The following is a 15254-nucleotide window of genomic DNA, read 5'->3' as shown; positions in this document are numbered from 1 at the left end:
TACAGGCAATTTAAAGAAGTTAGTGATTGAAGAATGTCTGGGAGCCACATCACAAGGCCAACGGATAAACATGAGGCCGTGCAACAAGCTGAACTGGACTGAACTCCTCACCTACTACAGGCGGCAGCGGATGAGATATGCAGTCATCTGAACTCACATTATCAGGGTGAAGAAGAAACGTTTTCTGTAAGCTATGCAAAAACTTTCAGGTTCTTGTAAACTCGGCAGCAGAGATTTTCCATGCCCTCTGTTGCTCTCATGATTGGAATCACAAGAAAGAAATGTATTTAGACATCTTCATATGTAAACGATGACTTCAAATCAAACACGATCATGAACTCGCGTGCTGCTCTATTGCTCTCATGTATAAAGGCCCATTTACACGGAGCGATGATCGCTCAAACGACAGTTTGAGTGACAGCTTTGAGCGATCATTTTGCATTAACTATTAAGTAGCTACTCAGCTACTTAAGAGCAATTAAGTGCGTAAATGAAGCCTTAGCTGAAAGCAGTTACTAGCCCGAGGGCTCTTATCTGCATTCAGATCCTTTGTTCTCCACATGGAAACAATGCTATCAGCACTCCCCGTGGAGAACTGCTGATAAGGCTGAATGCCGATTTTTAGGTTGGCCTGAGTTTAACGATCAGCTAGCAGTGTACGAAACGTGCACGATGGGCGCACATTTAGACGCGACGTTTATTACTCAAATGATCACTTTTTGGCGATTTTTGAGCAATCATCGCACCGTGTAAATGGGCCTTAAGGCTGGGTTCCCATTTCAGGATGGAAATCTTGCAGAGTGTCCGCAGCGGGGCCGAATAGAAATTCCACGAGATTTCCACAGCGGAAAGGCTGCTTCAAAACCTGCGCCGCTTGCGTGGATTTGAAGCAGCCTGTCCACCTGTATTTTGCTGCGGGAATCTCTCCCCATAGAGAGAAGAGAGCCCACAGCGGAAACGGCAATACAATTGACATGTCGCGGAGTTGAATTCTGTGTCACATGTCAGTTTCCATGCAGCTTGAATGTGGATGAGATTTTTGCAAATGTCGTCCACTTTGCTGCTAAGTCTCAGGCTTAAGAATGCTGGCGGAATTTCCGTGCAGAAAGTCCGCACGGAAATTCTGTGGCAATTACCCCCTATGTGAACCCAGCCTAAGGCCCCCTGTACACTGCAGAGCCACATTCTGCATCTGGCTCTGACAGTAGTGGCGTCTGTGCGCACCTGCTCTGTCAGCTTCTTTTCTGTACTGTGGATGGAACATGCGTCTTGCTGTTGCACATGCGCAGTACAGATTTTTTTTCAATTCTTTGGCTCTGTGCTATTGCTTGGTGACAACATGGAATCTGCGGCCCATCTGCAATATCGGCAGGGTCGGCCGGCTTCCATTGACTTTAATGGAAGCTGTCTGCAAGGAATCTGCGGAAAAATGGAGCATGCTGCAATTTTTCCTATGCTTGCAATGGGTTTCCGCAAGTATGCAGGAAGAATCGATTTCCTATAGCATGCTATGGGCGCTACTTTCTGCGGATCCGCGGTGCAGATCCGCATTGTAGATTCTGCAGCAAATATTCGGCCGTGGGCAGAAGCCCTAAAACTTCAAACTGCTTCTCCTGGGATTACAGGTTTTATGCTTAGTTATTGATCACTCATCTATATGTACATAGTAGCAGACAGACAGATAAATACATTGATAAATAAATCGCTGATCGCCAGGGTCTCTTCTATCTATCCATCAATAATAGTGGGGTCTTGCTTCTCCAGCCCCAGCTGTTGTTATGGTGAGAAGCTGCAATGTTCTTTTCTGCTTTGTGACAATTCAAATAAATGGGCAAAGTTTAATATGTGTATGATGATCCCCTTCTACGACATCTATATGTCCTAATAGGGCATGATATCAGGGACTGATATCACAGAACAGCTTGTTTCATAGTTTCATATATCTCATTGACTACTAATGTGTGAAATGAAGGATTCTAACTTTGGAAGTATTTGTTGAACTTTTTAGTGCATGGAAAGAAATTAGAAATAGTCTTAGATGAACGGGGATGCGAGAACATAACAGAATGGCATAATATTCTGCAGAAAGGCTTGGAGAGCAAATAAGGCAGGGTAATAATTTGTCCAGATCTAGGGTTAGATAGGGTTAATATGTGTATGTAGAGTGTTCAGAAACTTTTCATCAGTTCTGAAACTAGTTTCAAAACTAAGGATAATGATGCCCCCTAGTGGAATTACTTTTTTGTGTGTAATGTACTTTTACAAACTGTAAAACTGGTTGCATGTAAATCTAATGTTATCATTCAAGGCAGTATTAGGAGCAACAATTCCATGTTTCCTACCTCTCTATGTGATTGTTCTCAGTGAGAGAAACCAAGTAATCTTGTAGATATGATACCTTTTAATGGCTATTAAAAATATATGATGTTACAGCAAGCTTTCGGGGATATCGTCAGGCCAATGAAGAAGGGGGTGATATATCCCCGAAAGCTTGCTGTAACATCATTAAATGGTTCTATAAGTTAATTATACTCATTCAAGAATCATTTAGCCAATGGAGGGAATTGATTCTGTGCATTGCTCCATTCACTTCTATGGGAAGGAGGGAGATTGATGCAATCGACCTGTCTCTGTCCCATAGAAGTGAATGAAGTTGTAAATAGGAGATAAGCATATTTAGTTTGAAAACCACTTTAAATGGCGCTATCCCCTTAAGTTAAAGCTAAAATATGTATCGTTAAAACTTACAAATGTAACAAATAGAGAGATGAGCCTTTTGGCGAAGATGAGGTGTATCATCATGAGTTGCTTATAGGGGAGATGGAGCAGTTGTGCTATTCCCGTGACCAAGTGTGCGCAGGTTGGCATAAATGTTACCTGTAGACACCCTGGGGCCACCTGATCGTTGCCATGAGGTTGGGTACTATAGTTTGAATGCCTGAGATGTGAACTGCCCCTGGAGTGGTAAGTCCGTAGACACCCTAAAGATCACTTGGGGATGAGAAAGCTACTTGACTAAATGGGTGCACTTACACAGCACCTCTTTCACATTTCTCCATTTTAGCCTGGCCTTCTGGGTATGCCTCTATATTATATGTTAGTCAGCTAACGGTGCATATTTGTTATATTTTTGTTTAATGTATTTTTAATGCTTTTAATATCTGTCTGTCAGGAAGATTTTTTCCGTATTCTGTGCTCTTGAGTGATTCCCATCCTGATGGACTAGGGATTTGTGCGTTGGCATCAGTTTCTGCCCCCCTCCACAACATGGCAGTGCCCTTTGGCATTAGTGTAGCATTAATCTCCACATTCCAAAAAATACATTTTGCTCTAAAATAGCATGTCTCCACATCCAAAAGTTCCGTCCCTATTATAGTAATATACTGCTACTTCTCAAAACATAAACTAAATTTACACTAAAGGGAACTAATAAGAAATTCTAGCAACAATATCGCTGAGTGCAGTTTCCTGATACTGCAATTTCCACCAGTACTCAGCTAAATGTCCCAGTGGCAGATTTACTGAAGTTTCACACAACTTTTATCTGACCAAATCAGTGATCCAGGATCAACATGATGCGAAATAATGGCCCGAAGAGTCAATTCATTTCAGCGTAAAACGTTGGGTGCCAATTTGTTATTTACGAACAGTGCGAAAAATCCAAGGGGGCGAGCTATCTGGCTCACGATATGTGGAGATGTGCATAACCACTTTCTGAATGTGGAAACATGCTACATTAATAGCGCCACCTTTGAGGGGGTGAAAATGATAGTTTTGAGCTCTGAGGAATACTTAGGCGACAACCTAAGCAGATGCCAAACCACAGACTGGTATTTCGTGCTTGACCCTTGTTGGGCCTTCTGGCTCAGGAAACAGATTGAGGCCCTCCTCCTTTTGCAAAAGGTGTGCGAGAGAACACAACATGGCATGTTTATGATTTTTGAGGAATATTTGGTTGAAAGAATACATGATCTCCAAAGAAAAAAGTTAAAGTACATTGAAAAAACAAAATTATGGCTCTCAAAGTTTGTAGGTCAGTTGGCATTTCCCAATGCACTCAGGTCGTCCTCATGACCCTTACCATAATCAGAGGATACACTTCTATAATTCTATAAGTGTAGTAGAATATACAAAAAATATATATTTCTAGAATATATATATATATATATATATATATATATATATATATATATATATATATTGCATAAATGATGTAGGATGATGATGATATGAATAATAACCACTATAACAAAAATACAATGCAGCCCCTGTAACATGTATGTTTCTTACAATGTGTATCGGCTCTTTTGGCACCAAATGAAATGCATGGGAAAATAAAGGTTAGTAAATATAATTCATACTCTAAATATATAAGTATATGTGCATATCTGAATAAATTATCTTCTATACAAGCAGCCTGAAGAACTGGTGTCCATATAGCATATGATTTATTGCTATCCATCTAATTTTGTTGAAGTTTCACCAATAGGTTGGAGACACGGACATTATCCTTGATTGCAAACCGAATATACTGTATGACAGTGATGGCGAACCTTTTAGAGACCGAGTGCTCAAACTACAACCCAAAACCCACTTATTTATCGCAAAGTGCCAACACGTCAGGGGGCGGGGCTTATCACGACATATGATTTTACTCCCATCGTTCTAAAAAGGACAGGGCCACTTCAAAATAGACAGGGAGCGGATTTTGACTGCTTTTTGGATGTGGAAATACTGCAGAATGTCCTCAGCGGAAATGTCTGTGGAAAATTCTGCAGCATTTATGCATACAAAAAGCAGTCAAAATCTGCACCCGGTCTGTTTGGAATCAGCCCTGCCATTTCAGCCACATGTAAACATACCCCAGCGATAATAGTGATGGCCCCAGCGATAATAATGACCCCCCAGCAATCCCCGGTGATAATAGTGACCCCCCCCAGCAGCCCCAGCGATAATAGTGACAGCGACACCCCAGTGTGACAGCGACACCCCACAGCGGCCCCCAGTAGTAAAAGTGACACCCCACAGCGACCCTCAGTAGTAACAGTGACACCCCCACAGCAGCCCCCAGTAGTAATAGCGACACCCCCACAGCAGCCCCCAGTAGTAATAGTGACACCCCACAGCAGCCCCCAGTAGTAATAGTGACACCCCCACAACAGCCCCCAGTAGTAATAGCGACACCCCCACAGTGGTCCCCAGTAGTAATAGTGACACCCCACAGCGACCCTCAGTAGTAACAGTGACACCCCCACAGCAGCCCCCAGTAGTAATAACGACACCCCCACAGCGGCCCCCAGTAGTAATAGTGACACCCCACAGCAGCCCCCAGTAGTAATAGTGACACCCCCACAACGGCCCCCAGTAGTAATAGCGACACCCCCACAGTGGCCCCCAGTAGTAATAGTGACACCCCCACAATGGCCGCCAGTAGTAATAGCGACACCCCCACAGTGGCCGGTGAGGAGATAGAAGTCATCCAGGCAGCATCCGTTAAAAGATTGCTTCTCTATTCAGTGCACAACATCACAGGTGAGGCAAGCAGCAGCTACGTATCGACCCTATGCATGGGTCTTTCACAGTGGCCCTCAGTAGTAATAGTGACACCCCACAGCAGCTCCCAGGAGTAGTAGTGACACCCCACAGCAGCTCCCAGTAGTAATAGTGACACCCCACAGAATACCCCAGTGTAATGGTGACACCCCACAGCGGCACCCAGTATCATAGTGACACCCTTACCCCCCCCCGAGACCCACATATTTACCCCCTCCTCCTTGTGGAAGCGCAGGTCCTCCTCTGCTCGGCATTGCTGCTGGCACTGATCCCGATGCGCAGCTCAGTGATTGCCGGCAGGGGAGCCGTGATCACTGCCAGTATTCACAAGTGGTGAGCGGCCGATGGCGGCGCGTGCTGGTGGGGAGGGCTCTGTGTGCCACCTCTGGCACGCGTGCCATAGGTTCGCCACCACTGCTGTATGACAATGTTGGAATATTTCTTCCTGTATGCTTTTGATATGGTGAAAGAGTTAATAAAAAAAGTGTTTAAAAGAAAATGACCTTCTAATGATAATGATAGCACTAATGTTCACACCTAAAAAGGACAATGTGATAGTGGCCACCTGAGTGTGGTAGGTGACAGTATTGAACCATTTCAGGGTTGATCTGTGTGTGACAAGAAGGCTTTTACAAGGTAAGCAGACTTTGAGATTTCCGTCTGGCTACATCATCATGTGATGCGGAGCATTGCACAGACTTTATAATCTGAGCCTTCCACATTACACCAAGTAAGGACATATGCGAGGAACTTCCTGCCTGCTGTGTGAACAGAAACAGATTACAGCTGTAATTTGCATATTGTTGTCTGGATGCCCAGAATAGCTATTCTTTCATGTTTAGAAAAAGTCATTCATATGATAAAAGAATAAAGCCAATCAGCATGACCATAAAAGCATTAATAATCCCTGCAAACTAGCATGAAAGCGAGTTCTGGACTTGGTCTTTTCTGGCCAAATTGGGACCTATTTAGTTTTTTTTAATCTAAGTTCCATGAAGCAAGTATCCTCAATTCAATCAGCACTTGATCTCTGTTTCAGGCCTCGTTCACACAATATAAGATCTGCGTCTGGAAAATGTCATGGATTTCTGACCCGGATTTTCATTGGTAGACACTGCATACACATGAGTCCCATTCCGTACCTCCTTTCGAACAATGAAAAAATTGCCAAGTCTTGTGGCATGCATGGCAACATCTAATTCAGGGGCGTAAGTAAAGGCTCAGGGGCTCTGATGCAAAAGGTAAGCTGGGGCCCCCCCTCTATCTGTATCTGTACCCATACCCATACCTAAACCATGCTACACAGAGACATAACTTGAAGCTCCTGGGCCCCAATGCAAAACCTGTAACAGGGCCCCCATCTTTAATGCTTTATTCATAGTACTGGGCTCCCTATATGGAGAAGAGAGGCCTTATGGGCCCCCTAAGGCTCCTGGACCCGGGTACAACCGCATCCCCTGCACCCTCTATAGTTACACCCCTAATCTAATTACTCCATCCTGCTCTGAGTATAGAGTCCGAAGAGCAGGAGAGAGGAGTCAGGTGATGCTGCATACAGATCCGTGCTGTCCAGGACTAGTGTGTTGGGGGGAGGAAGAAGGTCCTTGGGGCTCATGGCCATCCAACTTGCCTATGTGCTAATTCACAGCTTTGTTTGCAGTATGCGGTTGCCAGGCTGCCACTTGATAAAACAGATGTGTCGTTTTGGTTCTGGTATCGTACGTATGTTGCAAGCTAGGTTCCAGTACAATATTTATGTTAGTAAGCTTAGTTTTTTAATTGTATGAATGTAGTAAGCTTTGTTTTCGTACTGTATCTATGTCGTAAACTTGATTCTAGTACCAGATATATGCAGTAGGCTTGGCTCTGCACTTGTATCTATACAGTAGGCTTGGTTCTGTTACCATATCTATGCAGTAAGCTTGGTTTTGGTACCATAGCTGTCTAGTAAGCTCAGTTCTGGTAACATATCTATGCAGCAAGCATCAGATCTTTTTAAAAGCTTAGACTACTGGGGAGCCCGCAGTCTTCATACAGCTCAGGGCCCATGATAAACTTAGGCCTCGTTCATACAAACGTAATTTTAGCTCTATGATAGCCACGCTAAACAATTGCAGCTATCGTAGCGTTAAATCGCATTAACGAAGAATAGCCACGACCAAGCCGCTGCTATTCTCCGTGAGTTTACACTGACACTGCAGCCCCAAAATCCCTCGGCTGCCAGAATAATGAAGGGAGTCCCCACGAGGATTCCCTTCATCGTTCTGGCAGCCGTGGGGATTCCCTTCATTGTTCTGATGGGCTCGGGATGAAGGGAATACTCATGGGGATTCCCTTTATAGTTCTAGTGCTCTGCTAAACTACCTCCCCTTCCCTTTGCCTGCTGCCTCCATAGACTCTCATAGGAGTCTATAGAGTTGCTGGCATTGTGCCGTCAGAAGATAGGACTTGTGCTATCTCTTGATGGAGAGAAATCTCGGCATCAAAACATCGCGCCAAAGGAAACCATAGGTTCTTTTAAGCCTGGTTTAGACACAACGATTATCACTCAAAAAACATTTAAACGATTTTTCTGTGATAATCGTTGTGTTCTTTTACAGCGCAAGGTGATGCTCAAATGTTGATCAATCACCTTGCGCTCTGAGTGGAGGATGCAGAAGACAAGCGGAGTGTCCCCGCTTATCTTCTGCATGCAGCTGTTCCCCTCTGGGAGCGCCCGGCAGTTATACAGCTGGGCACTCTGAGCAGAGGATGCAGAAGTGTCCTCGCTTGTTTTCTGCATCCAGCTGTTCTCTGCTCGGAGCGCCCGTCTGTTATACAGCCGAGAACTCTGAGCGGGGTATGGAGAACACAGCTGGACTGCTTTGTTCTTCATACCCCGTCTGTCATCAGGGAGCGGGATACAGCTGAAACAATAGTATCAGCTGTATCCCGCTGTGAATTCCTGATAACTGATCGCTGATCTTTCAGCACGCTGAATGATCAACGGTCAGCGATAGCTTAACAAAAACTGCACCATGTCAGTGCAGTTAGGCACAACGATTATCGCTCAAAAGTTGGCTTTGAGCGATTTTTGAGCGAAAATCGTATCTAAATCAGCCTTTGGATACCATTTTTTGACAAACCTACTCTGCATCAAAACAACATTCTTGTGAAAGAGACCTTAATCCGCCCGTGATTGCATCTTCTGATCATCTCCTTCACATGACTTGTACTACATACGCTGCATGGGAAGATGGCCGAAGAATTACATTGTATTATTTGTACACTAAGAAATCTCAAAGCAGATCAACATGCTAACAAAGGTAAAAACTAAGTGAAAGTTCAAGGCCTAGAAGTTTACTTTGGAACAACTTCTGTTTCTAGTGATAAGAAGGTACCGTGCCCAAGTTAATTTTTAAACATCACTTATACCATAGTAGTGTTTATTAAACGAAGTCACCTTCACTACTGCAATTCTTGTAGGTAAACAACAGAGCGTCTGTACGTCTCATCCTTTGTTAGAATCAGTCCTACAGATCAGGAAAACAATGATAGACAAAACATCCAAAACAAAGTGACATAAGTGGATGCAGGCGCCCATTAAGGCTCATTTAGACACAATGATTATCACTCAAAAGATGTCTTTTGAGCGACTTTTGAGCGATAATCGTGTCATTTACAGCCCAAGGTGATCGCTCAAGATGAGTGATCACCTTGCGCTGCCAGTGGAGGATGCAGAAGACAAGTGGGGTGTCCCCGCTTGTCTTCTGCATCCAGATGTTTTCTGCACAGAGCGCGCAGCCGTTATACAGCTGAGCGCTCCTTGCGGGGTATGGAGAACAGAACTGAACAGCTCTGTTTTTCATATCCAGCCCGTTATCAGGGAGCGGGATACAGCTGAAACAATAGTATCGGCTGTATCCCACTGTGAATCCCTGATAAGGCTCATCATCGTCTTTCAGCACGCTGCAAGACAACGATGAGCGACGGCTTCCAAAATGTCAGTGCAGTTACACGTAATGAATATCACTCAAAAGATGGTTTTTGAGCGAATTTCGAGCGATAATCGTTGTATTTAAATGGGCCCTTACTGTGGCTGTACAGCAGTATTGTAAGTCAATATTAAGCCTGGCCACTGCAGTAAGAATGGAGCTGTCCGCTTCCTGCAGAAATTAACTCAACACACAGCTATTCGGTAGGGCTCCTGGACTACTGACTCCCACCAATCTACTATTGATGAAATGTCTTAAGGATAAGGCATAAATAGTTTACAACTAAACAACCCCTTTAATGCACATTTTGATCAAATTGCAAATGGGAAGATGGAACAATTCTTCTACAGTGCCTCTTATTGGAAGGCAGCATTCCTGCAAGTCAATGTCAGACCTTTTATCAAACCTTGTAACAATGACTGGGAATATGACTACTTATCTGCCAGTGACAGGGCAACCTCTTCAGAAGGGACCCTACTCTGCCATACTTACCTCTCTTTGTTCCTAGGCTTTGAAAATGAACTGAGGGGAGACAGAGTACAGCCTTACTCTGTTCTAGTTAAAATCAGATTTGGACAAATGGAAAGTCCTACAAATTAGGAATCTCAACCTGGAGCTCTCAAGCTGTTGAAAAAGTACAGTTCTCAGCACAAGGGCTGGAGAACCACAGAATTAGACCTACAATCTGTATAGTATGTTCTCCATGTTTTCAACTCGGAAAACCCTGTTGGTCATAACATACTCTTTGTCTTGATTCTGGAGCGCATGTAACAGCAGCCAATAAGAGCTGTTATTCATACTGTGCGGCTGACCAATGTTGACTGCATGGCTTACATAAATGTTAGTCTACAGTCTCATGTTACTAACCCTCATGACTGTTAGCTGATTATCTTTCCATGACTATATCTAGCATTTTCAGGAGCAAACATAATGTCCTTGATCTAAAGTAGTGGACAGTGCATGACCTAACTAACAGAATGTACAGATTCCCCAGATCATGTGACATATGGAGAACTTTATTTTCTTGCAGGACACAACCAAAGAAGGTGGAGAGAGAACGATTTGGAAATACATCAGTACTGGATGCTATTGGGAATTTTTTTTTTACTTAAACTTGTTTAACAATATGAGCAAAAAAATGAATAGTTTTTGATTCTTGCACTTTTCGTTAGTGACACTTAACCTTAGGTTTACGCAGAAAAAAAAATTGCCATGAAATCTTAAGTCACATTTTCTCAAGGTGAGCAATTTCAATGGTGTTGAGGACAATATTTGTGTTCAAGATGTGATTCCATAATAACTTGCTAGTTTTATTTAAGACGTTCCTGTTGCATTGTACAGTATATAGGGCAAAAAATGACGCTTCCCTAGGAGGTGGCAACATGTATCTTGAGCAAGTTGTTGTCACAGCACTGCCGGGATCAACAGAGTCCGGGTGCAGGCACTGGTCTGGGATGACATCATGGTGCCAGCGCTGGACCACGTGATGCGCCGGCCGGCACATGTGCAGTGACATTTGGCGCTGGACACCAAAGGAGAAACATTCCCTGCTGTGATAATGCTGATAGGCTGGCTGAGCTATCCATTGTCACAGTCAGCCTATCAGTGGATACTTAAGATATTTACTCCAGCTCCTCTATGTAAAGAATGTAGGGAATACTAACTTGTTGGTCTCAAAGTCTGACTTTGGTTGTATTTGCCTGTTTTTTTGTGCTCCGTCCTTATTTATTCCCTCTTCTCCCATTTTACATCTAAGGATGTTCAGGGAATCAATTTATGTTTCAGCCATGGGGTTGCTTTTTCTGAGCGGGTGCTCCACTTTATTGTCAGGTCCAGTAAGGGATGATTTAAGGAAAGATCCCAGATTGCTTTTGTTTCTCCCACTGTCACTTGTAGTATTCCACATGTCAAGCTCTGACATGTGAGAAGAATTATGTAAGTGCCCCATGGCAATGTTAGTGCATCCTGGATTCTGTGCAGCCTAACAGATTTTTGTGGTTTGGGCATACCACTTTTCCACACATGCCATCATAAAACTTAACGCTAGACACAAAAGGTGACGTCATAAGTAGTCTCAGTACACTTAGATGGGTAAGCTGTAGGTAGCACTGGAGGGTAAGTTGTGTTTACAGGTTTTGCCTTGCATACTCAGTGACTGTGTAGATGGTTCTCCAGATGTTATTCTGTAGAACCCTGAAAGCTACGGATATTACAAGATGTTTAAGAGGCCACGGGGTCGGCTTGTTTTTAAGTATGGGGGGAACTGTAGTGGTCCAGTACAACAGGCCCCTCCATAACTATATGCATGCACTTGTCTTGTCAGTGTCTTCTGTGTTCCAAGAATGGTGTGCATTGCCTACCTGCAGCACTGGAAGAGTTAACTGTATGGTGTGTGAGCTGACTGTCTGGAAAATGCATCTGTTTGTTTGTCATGTGACTTTGTGAGATATATGTGCTTGCAAGGCGTGAGCAAAGTACTTCTGTTCTGAGTTCTGGCTGAAAGCGTTCTGTTCTGGACTTGCAGCAGAGAGATCTTCAGGAGTTCCACACAGGTACCTTCAGCCTGTGTGGTTCAGAATGGAAGAGGCAGAGAGAATAGCCTAATGACTGTCGGGGACTACTACCCCCCAAGAGTTTGGCAGCATGAACCTGACCATGAGTGTGGACTCATAACTGTGGCTGTGGTTTCTCTTGACGTCCCGTCCCGGCTTAAGTTGAGTAAAATGAACGGTCAACCATCCGTTTCCGGAGGCCGTGTCTTAAAAAGTACATGTGTGTCTGTGGATTTACTCCGCCAACCAGGAATTCCGCCATGGAAGCTGCCTGAGAGAGGATTTACTCCAAGAAACAGTGGCATCACAAGTGACTAAAAGGACTCAGGTAATCCCTAAGTGGGTTTCTGTTTATTAACCTGGGCGTGTCACCGGTAACCCTGGGAGACGGTAGTGTCACCATGACAAGGCCTAAACTCTACCCCACCATCTCCTAGTCCGGGGCCCACTTCTTGTGTGCTGTAGTAGAGTAGGGATGGCAACACTGACAAGAAAACACCACATAATGGGAAAATTTATGAGAATGCGCAAAATTTGCAAATCCATTTATTTTATTGTTATATTCATGCTATATTAGCAATAGGAAGTAAATAGGCAGCATAAATCATGCATGAATTACAGCATCATATCTGCTTCCAAAATATAACACAGATGCTATATGCTGTAAAAGGTGTCACAGTCATGGGCAGTATCATAAGACTTACATGGCAAATAGAATAAAGGGCATAAGAGTAAAAATGTGATTATCTCTATATATAAAGGTGAAAGTCCTCATTGACTGACTCGCCACTAATGCTCTAACTTTCCAGTGTTGTACCAACATGAAATTTGTCATGACCATTCTTTAGGTCCTAAATAGCAAAACTAAAGGAGTCACAATTCAATTATTCAATGCTAATTACAAAAGTATTGGCATCCCTATGTAACGTACCTAATCTAATTCTTTAACTTCCCGCTGTGGTACAAACATGAAATTTGGGAGGAGCATTCTTCAGGTCCTAAATAAGAAAAGTAACGGGGGTCACAATTCGATTATTCAATGCTAATTGCAAAAGTAAGTGCACCCCTATATAATGTAACTTCCCGATGTCGTAGAAGCGTGCACTTTGGCACAAGCATTCTTTAAGTTTTATATAGAAAACGTGAGGGGGTTACAACTTGATTATTCAATGCTAAGTGCAAAAGTAAGTGCACCCCTATGTAATGTAACTTCCCGGTGTCGGACAAGTGTGAAATTTGGCATGTGCATTTTAGGTCCTAAATAGTAAAAGTAAAGTGGTCACAACTCAATTATTCAATGCTGATTACAAAAGTAAGTGCACTTCTATGTAATTTAACTCTCCGGTGTTGTACAAGCATGAATTTTGGAACGAGCACTCTTTAGGTCCTAAGTGAGGAGAGTGGGAGGGACATCGGTACATGCAACCTGAGGAAAATCTAACGCTCCTTTACATGTAAACATATTTTATTCCTCGGTTACTCTAAAGTAAACTTGACTTTATAACATTTTCTGTACGGACAACCTGTATCAAATTAACCCTTTCCAATCCACTGTCTGACCTCTAAAGACATTATGATTTAAGGCTGTACAGCTCCGACGTTTGAAGACGTCCGACTGAGTTCTCTTACTGTATATTGCCAGCCTCTCTGCTGTCAGAGTCTATCCAACGTGTCACCTCATGCAGTACTGGCTTTAGCCAGCATATAGTGCCATTGTGTAATGGCAGAAAAAGAGTAAGCCCCCCTAGGAAAAACATAGAATAGAAATTGGATTGGAAAGGGTTAACTTGGGCGAAGCTGAATATATCAGCTAGTATAGTTATATAGTGAAGTCTCAGGCACTTGGTAGAGCCATGTGCAGAAATCTGTATGATAGTACACAGAGTTCATACAGCTCCCTACAATGGCATCACTCATTGTGGCATTGTATAGCACTCCATACGCACATTGGGGATATTCTCCCCTAGATACAATGTATACAGAGATGAATAGTTTTGCAATATAGTATTTTGAGTAGCATGCTACACTTTGCTTTAGGCCTCTTTCACACGGGCTACAAAATTATCGCTACAAAACGCATGTATGTGAATCCCATGGTTTCCAATGGGCTCTTTCACATGAGAGATATTTTGGAGCCTGAAAGAATCAATTGAAAACGATGGGCTTCATATACATGCGTTTTATAGCGAAAACGTGATGAGTTTTTAGCAAGATTTTATAGCCTATATGAAAGGGGCCTTATGTCTCCTTATGAAATTAGAGGCATACTGGGGTACAGTAAGGTCCCATACACTTCCTATTGATTCATAGGGTATGTCTTGCTTTAAAAAGTACAAAACTGCATGCTGAAAATGTAACAATTCTGTACAATCTTGTCAATCTATCTAATATTAAGTCAGCTATCATAGAGTGTATAGTACCGTAAACTCCAGAGAGCTGATCCCATGTTACTGTTCTAATAAATGTAAACTTTACATGGAGAACTTTTATCATACTCATGAATCACATCAGGTCATTGCTTGAAGGTCAGCTCCAGTCACCTTTGTTTCTCTGTTATCAGCACCTTTGAAGAGGTGTTCTATGGCAGTATAAAGGAGACAGGTTGTATTTCATGAAGATTTGTCATCCAGAGAGCTTTGATCTTTTACTAAAAATAATGAATTGTATTGCTCCATGTACCAGGAAAATGCTTTATGTACACTCATTGTCAAAAACGTCAAACAGCTAGAAGAAGTTGTCGGAATCAAATGAAAGTTTCTTAGTGATCACAAAAATTATATAAGTAAGTGATTACAATATCCGAGCGAAAGGATCATTTATTACAGAAAACTGACCCCTTGAAGGGAGGCTCTAGTACCCTGTTGTATTGCCTCTAGCTTGGATACAAGATGTGATACAGGCGGGCATGGAGGCCCTAGTACCCTGTTTTACCACCTCTAGCTTGGATACAAGATGTGATCTGGGCAGTCATGGAGGCTCTAGTAGCCTGTTGTACCGCCTTTAGCTTGGATACAAGATGTGATACAGGCAGGCATGGAGGCTCTGGTAGCCTGCTGTACCACCTCTAGCTTGGTTACAGAATGTGATACGAGCGGGCATGGAGGCTCTAGTACCCTGTTGTACTGCCTCTAGCTTGAATACAAGATGTGATATGGGCAGGCATGGGGGCTCTAGT

The sequence above is a fragment of the Eleutherodactylus coqui genome, chromosome 5, assembly GCF_035609145.1.
Source record: "Eleutherodactylus coqui strain aEleCoq1 chromosome 5, aEleCoq1.hap1, whole genome shotgun sequence".
NCBI classification, from domain to species: domain Eukaryota; kingdom Metazoa; phylum Chordata; class Amphibia; order Anura; family Eleutherodactylidae; genus Eleutherodactylus; species Eleutherodactylus coqui.
Note: the sequence above shows the minus strand (reverse complement) of the source record.